We start from the raw sequence: 12,707 nt of genomic DNA, 5'->3' as shown, positions 1-12,707 counted from the left end.
GTTCTCTGAATTTTGCCTTACTCTACAGTTACAAAATTGTCATTACACATACAATGGGTATGGATATCATCTCCTAACTCCAGGTTAATTGGATGGCTTTATGAATCTGTAAATTAAGAGATCATTGGAAAATTTGACCATTTAAAAAAAATCACAAGGTGAATTAAAAAACAAACCTCTGCTCATCTGTTACCAAACTGAAAAAGTGCTTATGCATACGACTCTAAATTCTATGGTAAATTTTGTCCGAAAGAAGAACAAATGGGCTGATTGGCTAGTTTGCCTGCTACCACTACTTATTAAAGGATATTTGAGAATACCTATAGCAATTGAACTTTAGCTTTTTCCTTTTTGATACTACTGGTGTTGATAAAATTTCCATAATTTACGGGAGAGTATTGCACTTTAACTTTTCATATTGTAATTTAAAATCTCTAGCAGGCTATTGTTCATTTATTATTAATGCAACATGTTAAAACATAATGTAAAATTCAAGTCGTAGGGTGGTGAGTAAGGCCAATCTAGTCATTTAGGTTGAAATTACTTTCAGTTGCATAAAGCAGGAGTAGTCTGGCTTTATGTACGGGAAGTGTGGAAGGGTTGGCGAGGTGGAATCCAACCTCGAACTTGTTGTTAGGGCACAAGGCAACAGTACAGCTACCACATATACAGAGGGTCAGGGCTATGGGTCCTTCCCCCTGCCGTGTCCTATGGGTCAACATACATATGATTGACTTGAAGCTAGCCCACTTCTAGGCTTAAGTGGGTCTTGTGTGGGCCAATCTACATCAGAGTGAATTTTCCCCGATAGACTGTTGCATGTGTATTTGGGGTGGGGGTAGGGTAACCCTGGGCTTGAGCTATTTTGGAAATTGTGTCCATTTTCGTTCAGATACTGAGAATTGTTTTTAGTTTAATTTTTGTACTGTACTTTTACTTGGGGCTTATTAAATAAGCCACCCTTACTGATCTTAAAGTACAAATGGACCAGCCCTCTTCATTGTTTACTTGTAGCAAAATTACATAGTCTTGTGGGGCAGTGCAAGGTGTCCCTATTGACTGGCTTCACTGTGTGCAGGAGCAGAGAGAAACAATCTGAAAGTACTTGGTGCTATTCAAATATCATTTGTCATTTTTTTCTGGAAATAAGTACAAACGGTTCTTACCATACGTTGTTTCAATGCACCTTCCATGGCAGAAAAAGGCAAAGCAGCTTTAGATCATACTCTAAAGAACAGAGGATCTACAAAAAGGATTCTGATCAGTGGGTTTTATAGGCAAGAGGACTTGTTTTAATAAAAAATAAAAAAATGAATAGGTCTTTTTTTTCCTTCCAAAAACAAAGACCATATTATAAATAAGAACGAAATGAGCAAAAATATGGCGTTGGGATTATTTGAACTCTGTTTAAGATTTCTAGACTATAAAGAGAAAATAAATAGACTATAAAGCTAAAATAATAGTTGTTGTGTATACTATAGCTTGATTTGGAGAGCGGCAGTTGCTCAGTACCTTTTTGAAATTAAGGCCATTACATGTTAAAATATCGTGGATTTTTTTTAATATGGAAGTGTGAGAATTACAGATATTGTGAGGAATTAAATTTTGTGTACTCACATGCTGCTCCAAACAGGTGGTGATATATGAAGTAGGAAAAAAGGTAACACTGCTGACCTCAAGATCAAGAAGTTGGTGCAGTTCTTTAGAGAGAAATCTAATACATACCATCCAGATAAACATACACGAGGGGATTTAACTAACTGAAGCATAAAAGTATTAAAGCTGTAGATAAAATCAATAAATGTACTTTCAACAAAACCTAGATGGGGGAGGACCAAGAGGCAAAAAAACGGAAGTTAAGCAGGGATGAAAAATTAATCACATCTGTTCTAAGAAAGCGCTTATTCACTCAGAGAATGATGAATGTTTGGGATGGCCTACAGGTCAAAGTTGCTGATGCAAGGACATAGGGGTCATTTTAGAAGCAATTAGATGTGGCTCTCCTGGGAGACAGTGAGGAAACTAACTAAATGGTCTCTCTCTCATTCCAAGTACTTACTGAATCAGGCAGACTTGCAGCACTGGATTTGCTGAAGTGCTGCTGTATTGAGTTATATAACTCTGCTGCATATCCTCTCTATAGAATGTCTAAGTATCCCCTGTCCAAGAAATAATGTAGAGACCCAAAGTTACATGGGTTAAGAATTACAAAAAGTTGTGGTGGACAGAGGCTTCTGGAGCTAGAGACCGATGCATTTCCTGCCACTAAAATTCAAACATATCAATAGACACAGCAATAAAGGCAAGATGAGTGACTGAAAGTTTAATCAGGCTTCCATGATCAATGGTATAAAATTCCACTCTGAATCTCAGTATAATAGGCACCCTGAGCAGAGCTATTGGTTAGTAGACAGTTCCAAAAAACCCACAAAAAAACTGGAGTGTGTGTGGGTTGGGGGTGTGGGGAATAATTTTCAGTCACAATGAAACCTAAATTTTTTGGAATTTTCAGCAAATTGAGAAGTCGGGAGAATTCCAACTTCATTTGATCCAAAATGAAACACTTTTTTTAAAAAAATCAGACATCTTTAACCTTTTATTTAAAAAGTAAAGGAAGCTTGGAAACTAAGGGCTTGATTTTTTTAAAAAATGTGGTGGTGCTACTGTCCCCTTATGTTCAATAGCCCGGTAGTTAGGACACTTACCTGGGATGTGGGACACCCAGGTTGGAATCCCTGCTCTGGAGTAGGACGTGAGCCCAAGTCTACCACAGGGCAATGTGATTGCTCTAACGTAGGGACTCTCAACCTTTCCACACTGCTGTACCTCTTTCAAAAGTCTGATTTGTCTTGTGTACGCCCAAGTTTCATCTCACTTAAAAACTTACAAAATCAGACATAACAATACGAAGTGTCACAGCACACTGTCACTGAAAAATTGTTTACTTTTTCATTTTTACTATATAATATCAATGGAATATAAATATTGTAGTTGTATTTCTGTGTATAGTAAACAGCGGTATAAACAAATAAATGTCTGAAACTTTAGTTTGTACTGACATGGCTAGTGCTTTTTATGTAGCCTGGTGTAAAACTAGGCAAATATCTAGATGAGTTGATGTACCCCCTGGAAGACATCTGAGTACCCTCCCCAAGTGTACATGTATCTCTGATTGAGAAGCACTGCTGTAATCACTGGACGACTGAGTATAGGGGCACAGCAGTTCCTTTTTCTGTTTTGTGAATGATTCTTAAGTCCCCTTGTGAATCTAGCTTGAAAAATCGAAATGTTTCATTTTGAAAATGGATAAAATGGTTTATTTAGACATTTCCATTGAGTTTTTTCCTTTCTCTTCTCCTTCCCCCCTCCCCCGAGTGAAATAATTAGGCAAAATCAACAAATTCATGAAATAGTTTGTTCAATATATCTGCTTTTTTTTTTTTTTTTTTTGGTGATAGTGAGTTTGAGCTGAAAATGTTTTCCCAGCTGTAATCCTGAAGCAATGCTTAACAAAAGATGAGTAATGGTTCTTCCTGGAGCTATGTCCAGGCTGCTGTTGCTGTGGTTTGGCCTTGTAGAAGGAATTCTTGAAAGCACGTCATATAATAAGCATGTAAAGAACATGCAATGACACTTTATAACTACTTCCTGTCTTTGACTATACTTGTATATGATGGACAAATATTCACCATCCTGCTGAGGCCTAAGAAGGACCCCTGGAAAGACGATTGTTTTAACTTTGGGGCCATCTAACATAAATTTCACCAGTGACCCATCAACCGGTAAATTTGAAACCGCGGCTGCTGGTAAGCTGTTTTGATTAGGAGGGTATTTGATACAACAAGATGAAGATCAAACAGTTCAGATTTAGTCTGGCTAATTAAGAATCCAAAAGTTTAAATAATTATGTAAATTTTTCTGAATTATCTGAAGTTTGGAGTCTAGCGTCACAAGTATGGTACCCTTCCCCAGAACTGGCTTTTGTTCCTCCCACCCAGACAATCTTCTTTCTTATGCCCCTCTGTGAATAGATCTTCCCTCACATTACTTTGCCTTTCTTTCTGGAATATAGAGAAGTCTGATGGCCATCTGCTTCCCCACTGTATCTTCATGGTGTCTCTAGGTGACAGTCTCTCCTCCTCCTTATAAGGGGTGATTGGTAGATTCTTTGTTCCTCAAGTTAGGATGGCCTCAACTTCAGGGGCAATACTTATCTACTGGATTGCTTTCTAGCACATGAAACCCCCCTGAAAGGTTATTGCTGTCCTTTTTGTTGATGCAGATGCTAGCCCTTCAGCACTATCTGGGATGAAATTGAAATTGTCTTGTTTCCAGAGTGTATTTAACAAGCTGTAGAATGAGCCAGAATGGTCTCCAGCCCTTCCTGCTCTGACTGCTAAAGGATGCCGGGGTGGGCAGGTAACCTTTCCAGAAGGTGGGGATCTAGGGTTTGGGGGAGGGCATCTCCTATCAAGTCCTGTAAGAGAACAAGAAGTGAAGCAACTCAAGGTTCTCCATTCCACTGAGGATGAGGGCAGACACCCTCTTGGGTTGTGTGTACCTAACACCTCCCACTAGAAGACTATTTAAAGAAAAGTGGAAAGGGAGGCTAAGGATATAGGAGAAAAAGTTTTGAAAAATGTTTGGGCAAAACCATCATTTTGGTAGCTTGATGTCTCAAAGGGCTGTTATTTATCACCTTCTCTTCTCATGTTAATGTAAGAACATTTCCACAGTCAAAATTCTGTTCACTTTTAATAAATATATATCAATAAAGGTTTCTTGGATGGGGGCAGGGAATCTTTATTTTTCAAAATGAGTAATAGTTCACCCATCTCTAATTTGTACAATAACATGTAAAGGTTTGCTATTTCCAGTCATGCCCTCAACCCTTTGGTGCCAGTCAGTCTGGAACTTCCATCGTTGTCACGAATATTCCTGTATGTGTTACAGTAACTTATAAGGAAGTGCTGTATAAAAAGGTTCATTAGAACTGTAGTGGATAATGGATACTTACTGACCTGTGAGCAGCCTAAGTGCTGTTTGTTAACTGTTCTTTGCTTAGAAATATTTCTTTAAAAAATACCCATTGCATTGCACCAAGTTACTGCAGGTCACATTTCATGGATAACCATGTGTATGCAGGCATAAAACACTACATTCTAAATAATTGGTAGTCATTGTCTTTTCACACAGAGACCAGGCAAGCAAGTAATTAATTGCTAATTACACATTTTCTTCCTACCTATGAAATGTTGGTATTCTTTACTCATGTCTTTTTAAAATATTCTACTTTATAAAAAAAAAAAAGACAAATCTGATCGTTGTGTATATCAGATGTGCTGCTGAATCGAAATAAAACAGTAATTATTTTAGCCTTTGAGTGAGAAAATAAAAAGCCACCGAACATTTCTACAGATTGAATGAAGGGTTCATTTTTTTTTCTTTTATGGGGAAAAAAATGATTAGCAGCTCAGGATAACTTTTTATTTAGCTTTAATTTGATTTTTGGTATGTCTTGAAAATCTCTGAAGGAGGGTCTGGAATTTTCTGGGAACAAAATGTTCATTGGAGCTGACTGTTAAGGGAAGGCTTCTTGAACGCCAACAGATTTAGGACTGTAGTTTTTGCAACATAGTTGCTTTTCATGTTGATACAGATTTTTTTGAAAAGTGGTCTTCTATTTTGCACTTGTAAATAACTGAGGGTGCAAATTTTGTAAGCACAGTTGATTGTGAATTAAAATTCCAGCCCTGATCTCTTAATTACACTCAAGTCAGAAATCAAATGACACAATTAGCACCTGCAATAAGTTGTGTGGAAATACTGCAAACAATTATTTGTAGGTGCAAAATGGCAGCATAGGAAAGGTTTCTTAAAAAAATAAAAACAACCCTCCACCCCCAACACTTTGATATTTACATATCTTCAAAGTGGGGATATTTTTAATGTTTAACCTTACTCTAGAAGTTCAAAGTTACCAAGCTAAGCTTTAAAAATAAGATATTAGTTCTTTTAAAATGCTTCAGCTTCTCTCATTGGTCTTGGAAGCTGCTGAATTATCTCATGTCCAGACATGGGTCCTGTCCCTGCAGGTTGAGAATCCATACTACTGGTGTGTGTGTGTGTGTGTGTGTATATATATATATATATATAATTGGTCCCTATCCCTTTAATATCTGAGTGGTATGCTGTGCAATCTGATTTTAAAAAAACCCCAACCTTGCTGATTCCCAAGTTTAATGGGACTGACCACCTACACAAGATATTCTTGGAGGTCATTTGATCATTGCAACATTATTGATCTGATAAAGCATTCTTAATTAATCAGATGTCCAAATCTGTTTAACAGACATTTTGTTTCCCATGTGGAGTTAAATGTGGAGTTAAATGTGGAGTTAATAAACTAAGGCTATGTCTACATGATTAGCTAGGGGTGTGATTTCCCCCTCTCGTGTACACATACATATGCTAGTTCTCATTCAGTACATATCCACCGCCTGAGCCGGTGAGAATATATTCACCATGGGTTAGCTGTGCCTCTGCTTCTGCTACATGTGCTACTGTGGCTACACTCCTATTTATAGTTGCATTAGCTTGATGAGAGCTAGCACATGTATGTGAACACGAGCAGGGGAATCACACCCTTAGCTTGTAGCGTAAATGTCAGGCTAAACCTGGGTAAGATTAAAGTGATAATCAGGCAGGCAAAACAACTTGAATTAGCCTTAACGCTGATCTCCCTTCCCATCAAAAGCATCTCCCCTCCTTATACCAACCACACACCAAAGTAGTATGAAGCCACGGGGTTCTGCTGTACTCATCAATAACTATATATAACCAGTAGGGACAATGGCAAGAATGCCTTCTGAACACGTTCAGCAAGCTGGGAGACTTCATCTCTTTTTCTCAGATGAAGTGGCCACAGTGATCCAGTCTAGACTGAATTACTGTAACTCAGTGTTGGGAGATTAAGACAGTAGTAAGGCTGGTCAATAATTTTCTATTCAACTTTTAGGACAGCATTTTCTTCCCCAGAAATTGTTTGCTTTCCTTGAAAGGTTCTGATTTTTTTTCTCATCCAAACAAAAAACATTGAACACTATACATTTTTTTTTTTTTTTAAAAATAAAATCAGTTTGGGAAGCTTTTGGGACTTATTCTGAGACTTATTTTGACGGTCCCGATTTTCCACTGCAAGTTTCGATGACAGTTGGGTTTGTGGGTTTTTTTGTATTTTTGTTGAAATTTTGCACAAAAAATGTCCAGTTTTTCTACCAACTCTGTGCTGAAGCAATGCTGAGACAGAAGCATTGTTCTGAAGCATTTGAAACTGTCCACTGTCAGACAGGATACTGGGTCAGATGGACCATTTCCTCTAACTCAGTGTGGCCATTCTTGTATCTGCCTTCTCTTCAGGATGGGCAGTTGCTGTGAGGATATCACTCCATGCTCAGCACCTTCCTATGGCTCTCAATCCACTTTTGTTGCAACTTCAGGTCCTTACTCTTGTTTCTTAAAGCCATCTATGCCAGGAATGAGGTACATCAGTGACCACATCCTTATCCAAGACCCTCCAGGACAATTCTGTTCCAAGTGGGACAACAGTGCTAACTAAACCCACGATAAAGCATGTGAAAGTTGAGTCAAATTGTGGAGAGTCCCAAGGACCATTCTGACACTTCCAACTCACTAGTGAATAACTTCCCAGATGTACTTTCTTCTCTCAAAATTGGCTCTGAGCTTGATCTTGCCAATATCTTTTAATATACTTGTGAGCAGTGCCTGGAATGGACCACACTGAGAATGGCACAGTCAGGGCAAGTAATCTCTAAAACTGGTGATTTATTCTATAATGAGAGTTGCCAAACCAATAATAAAGAAGCTTCTGTAGCACCACATCAGTTAACCAGAAGCAGTCCCCTATTCCAGCCTTTGGCTCCCATCCAGACATACAGGTCTAATATAGTGAGAGGTTACTGAAAACTCAATTCAGCATACCACTCCCAAAGGCTCAGACATTTTCCCCACAGGTCAATATACACATTTCATATCTTACCCAAATATCACGCTGTCAGCCAATCCTTAGTAAACTAACTAAAGATTTTCTTAATTAATGAAAAGAGTTATTGAATATTTAAGGAATAATATATATGCATGTGATTTTCAGTGTTCGTCGATCAGGATCATAGGCGTGATGGATTAGACTGCTGGCTTGCAGAAGTCTCTCTGGTAACTTCAGAAAGATCGGAAGGCCTCAAAATACTCCTTTTAGTTGTAAATCCACAGTCCAGAGAATTGGAGCAGGAATGAGGCAAAATGGAGATGTCTCAGGTGTCTTTTATATCCTCTGCCATGTTCGTGGAAATTTACTACCCTAAACAAAGCCTCCAGCCCCTGTGTATGGAAAGTTACTAACAAAGATGACATTTGAGGGCATATGTCCATATCTCATGCCCTTACATGTTTTGCTGAATCCCAGGGGTGGCCATTGCCTCTGCTGTCTGAGGCATCCTCAGGAAGAGCTGTCTGGAGAGTTGATTCTTCTTAATGGCCCATCCGGCTTGAATAGTCCATTCGCAATGAGTTGTTGAGACTGGATGTAAACTACCTTGTGGGGGTCACCCCAAGAACAAGCACATTTGAGATACAAATACATAGCCAATATTCATAACTTCAGGTATAGCAATATTCATAGATTTAACCAGGATAATCATACTTGACAAATTGTAACTTTTCCATTGACACTTTACATGCTATATTTTGTTGCAATTGTATTAGAGGTAACAATAATAAAAATGGTCATCTTCAATCATGCAGCATCACAACACCTCATTGGGAATGTCTAAGACAACTCATTTTGGACACTGAGAAAAAGCATTGAAAGAAACTCACCTACTGTCTAAGTTTCATACCTTCATGCCTTTTAAAGATTTTTTTAGAGGTAGGGTCAGAATCAAGCATGTAAAGATTTAATCATATGTATGAAGTAGCTACTTTCTACATTTAAAAAAAAACACTATAGAGAAGAACCAGCTTTCAGTTTACTAGGCTATGAACTAAAATGACAGCTAAATAAACGCAGTCAGAGAGAAAATCAAGAACTCCTATGAAATGGACAGTTATTAGTTCTGTAGGGCAATGGGTCAAGCACAATCTTTCATGTCCCACAGTGGAACTGCAGCATAGAGGCAACAAATTCTGCAGCAAACACCACTAAACTCTGCAGAAATATTAATGTATTGTATCTCTACAATGTACCCTTCCTTCCCATCCCTAAACATACACATGACTTTGGCTCATAGTTGAAAATACTAACTGCTATACACTTAATCCATTACTATTTTCAGTAATGATTATTTTTGATTTCTCCCCTGCTGCCCACACCACTTGATTTCTCCAGATAGCACAGCTCTGTGGGCCCCAGCAGTTACAATAGTGTCAGAATGATGTTAGAGTAAGGGTTGCCAACCCTCCAGGATTGACCTGGAGTCTCCAGGAATTAAAGATTAATCTTTTTAAATTAAAGATTGTCATGTGATGAAATCTCCAGGAATACATCCAATCAAAATTGGCAACTGTAGTTAGAATAGACTTCCCCTGTCACATTCATGCTAAGAAAGGAGGACACTTGTGGTCAGTTCAGAGGTTCATCATCTCAGTTCCACAGGTCTTGGCTGCTATTCTGTTCTCTAGGCATCCTAGCTACACAGTATGCACTTCTCCCTCCCTCCACTCTGTGGCTATGAACTGGACTCTGGCTCCCTAATTCCCTTCCTGCCTAGTTCTCTATAACACTGAAAGGATCATGCCATTTAATTCCCCTTGTGGGCAAAAATGCAGAGCAAGAGGCAGGTCTCAGTGGGGCAGGAAGATGAAAAGCAAAATGCCAGATGCTTGGCTGCAGCAAAATAAGGAATTCTGTAGCAAAAATGCTGTAGTCTGAAAATCTTGGAACTATATCAGATTCCACTGACACATAATGGTTTAGTCCTGAGTTAGATGATGGAGGAAGTTTGCAGCTTGCAGGCTCTTATGAACTCATATGTACACAGATTTATACTCAGTTCATATTTGCTTGGGCTAGAAACTTAATTCAATTTTTAATAAAAGCTGAGATCCTGAAATAAAATTCTGCTTCAAACTCCATGGTCGTGGAATATGAGGGTAACACACAGTCACCTTGTCTTGTGTGTGTGCCTTTGAGCTTTTTATTTTTATTTTTAGTTAGAACAAGGGCAGGGAACCCTTAGCCATCTGTCTTTCCACAAGCCTTTCCAAGTTACCGTTCACTCGTATTTTATGTGAAGATGTCAATAGGGGAGGGTCAAATTTAGTAAGAGGCATAGATGAAGAGCCTAAATCAGACACAGCTCAGATCCACTGCTGCAAATTAAAAATCCACTCTAGTGTGGGAGAGCAGAGAAGAGTCTGAGCTCTGTCGGCATCCAGCCAAGGAAGTAAATATTAATGCTTTTTAATGCGCTAAAATGTTTAATGTCTAGAGGGGTAATCCCATAGACGCTAAGCTAATCCAGATATTTGAGTCTGTGGATAGATTGCATAGACTCAACAATGGTGTATGAATGTATTTTAAGATTAGGAACTGCATCCTTGCTTAGTGGGAATATCTAGTAGACCCAAAAGCTTTGCAGATCTCAGAGCAATTAACTGAGCAGCAGTATGATTGTTTAATTCAAACAAAAACAGTTTGAGCTATTAGTAAAAGATTCTGGTTATGAATAGAAAGAATTGGAAGCAAAAAAAAAAAATCAACCAAAAGGAGTCCAAATGGAAAAGATGAAAGGTTACAGTAGGAATTTTTGGAACGTTTCACTTCATGTGGAAATAAAATATGACCTTTTTATTATTGCTGTTGTAAAGGAAACCATATCAATTGGCTGTTTCAACCTGAGTTGCTCCATGGTTATTAGATGAGGGATTTCCTGTGTAACCTGAAGATTGTTTTCAACTTGCTACTGACCTGTGTAGAAATACAACCAGATGATGACACACAAATGCTCTAAATGGGGATTTGTTTGGACATTTGACTGTATTTTTGAACTGATCCCGCTGAGTAAATTGAGGCGCACCGTCAGTGGTCACCAGAACTCTGGATTGGTCTGTTAAGGAATTCTCCCAATAGTGTCTTTTGCCTCTGTTGAATATTCCCCTATAGAAACCATACCTAATGACTATCCAATAATGGTGGCATTCATCCAAATCCAGTAGTGAATACAGCAAGGCTTGTCAAATAATGCTTTAAAAAAAATCAGGAGGAAGATTTGAATCATTTAATGAGACTTTAGATTCTGTATGTAACAAAATTAAAGAGGTTTGATGGGGATTGATTGGCACAAGAGTTGCTAGAACTAGCCCTAATCAAAAATGTAGAGATCTCAGTTGCTTTTTTACTCCAGCATGACGAAGTTTTGGAAATACTAATTGCTTTCTGAATGCAAGTGTTTACTGCCTAACATATAAGGTGACGTATCATATGTAAACACGGGTTAAATATTTCTAAGCCTCCAAAATGGTTCTAGTCATAAATGATGATCTAGAGACACAAACATTACAGTGGTGACTTGTTGCTCTTCAAAGCAAACAGTGCCATTAATTGCACTGAATAGCAAAGGCCTGTGGTTCCCCCCGTCCCCTGCCCCCAACAGATATTGACTGTTGGCTTCTAATACTTTGTCAAGTCTCTTAATGAACTTCTGGAAGGTGCTCAATACCTTAGTAGTAGGCATGGTATAAGAACTAGAATAGAAATCCTGTGACCTTTTGGCATGAGTGACATTTAGGCGCATTGTTGAACCAATACACACAATCCTGTAATCTCATATATAGAATAAATGAAAATCTATCTAAAGTTATGTGGGGTTTTCTTTACTTGATTCTTTTTTTATTCTTGAAAAAGATGGTCCTAGGGTGTTTTTAACCCTACAAATTGATTATTAAAGTACTTGTTGGATAAAAGTGTTTAATGTGGTCTATGAAGATTCTTAACTCGGATATTGAACAATGAATAATACAAGTAAAGTCAGGCCAATTTAGTTACTGGCTAAAACACCCTTAACAGATTTTTAGCCTCAATTTTATCCTGTCAGCAGACTTTGTATTTTTTCATACATTATTAAATACTTTTACAGTACAAAGTTAACCTTTTTAACACAATATATTTGAGTTAGTCAATAAAACGTTGCACAGATCAAATAACTTATTCTGTTGCCATTTTTGTATTTCACCATTTCACTGAGAAGTCCATAATATCTATTTCTAATTGAAATAAAGCTGTGTTTTTTTTAATACCTAGGAGAGCCTCTACTTTTTTACTAAAAGTTGCAACATAAACACAAAGTTTTGTACCTGTTAAATGATAGCAAATTATACTTCCACAGTATTAATGGGTGTTACTTGCAAACATCAGTGAAAGAAAACAGTTTAGGCACTTGATTTGTTTTTTGTGCAGCAGAACAAGATCATGCCTAGATAAGGAAAAATCAGGCCCTGAAAAGACTGATGCATCTAAATAATTTTATAGCATATTTCTGAGCACCTTCCCCCTCCCAATGGGAATTTTATTTAAATAGGAACATGGGAATGCCCTGTTAGTAGTAGCATCACATTTCAAACTATAGTTTGCATGAGTGCAGTTTAATTTAGAAATGTGTTTAAGGGTAAAGATATCTGCAGTTTGTTTAAAC

The sequence above is a fragment of the Chelonoidis abingdonii genome, chromosome 6 (assembly GCF_003597395.2).
Source record: "Chelonoidis abingdonii isolate Lonesome George chromosome 6, CheloAbing_2.0, whole genome shotgun sequence".
NCBI classification, from domain to species: domain Eukaryota; kingdom Metazoa; phylum Chordata; order Testudines; family Testudinidae; genus Chelonoidis; species Chelonoidis abingdonii.
Note: the sequence above shows the minus strand (reverse complement) of the source record.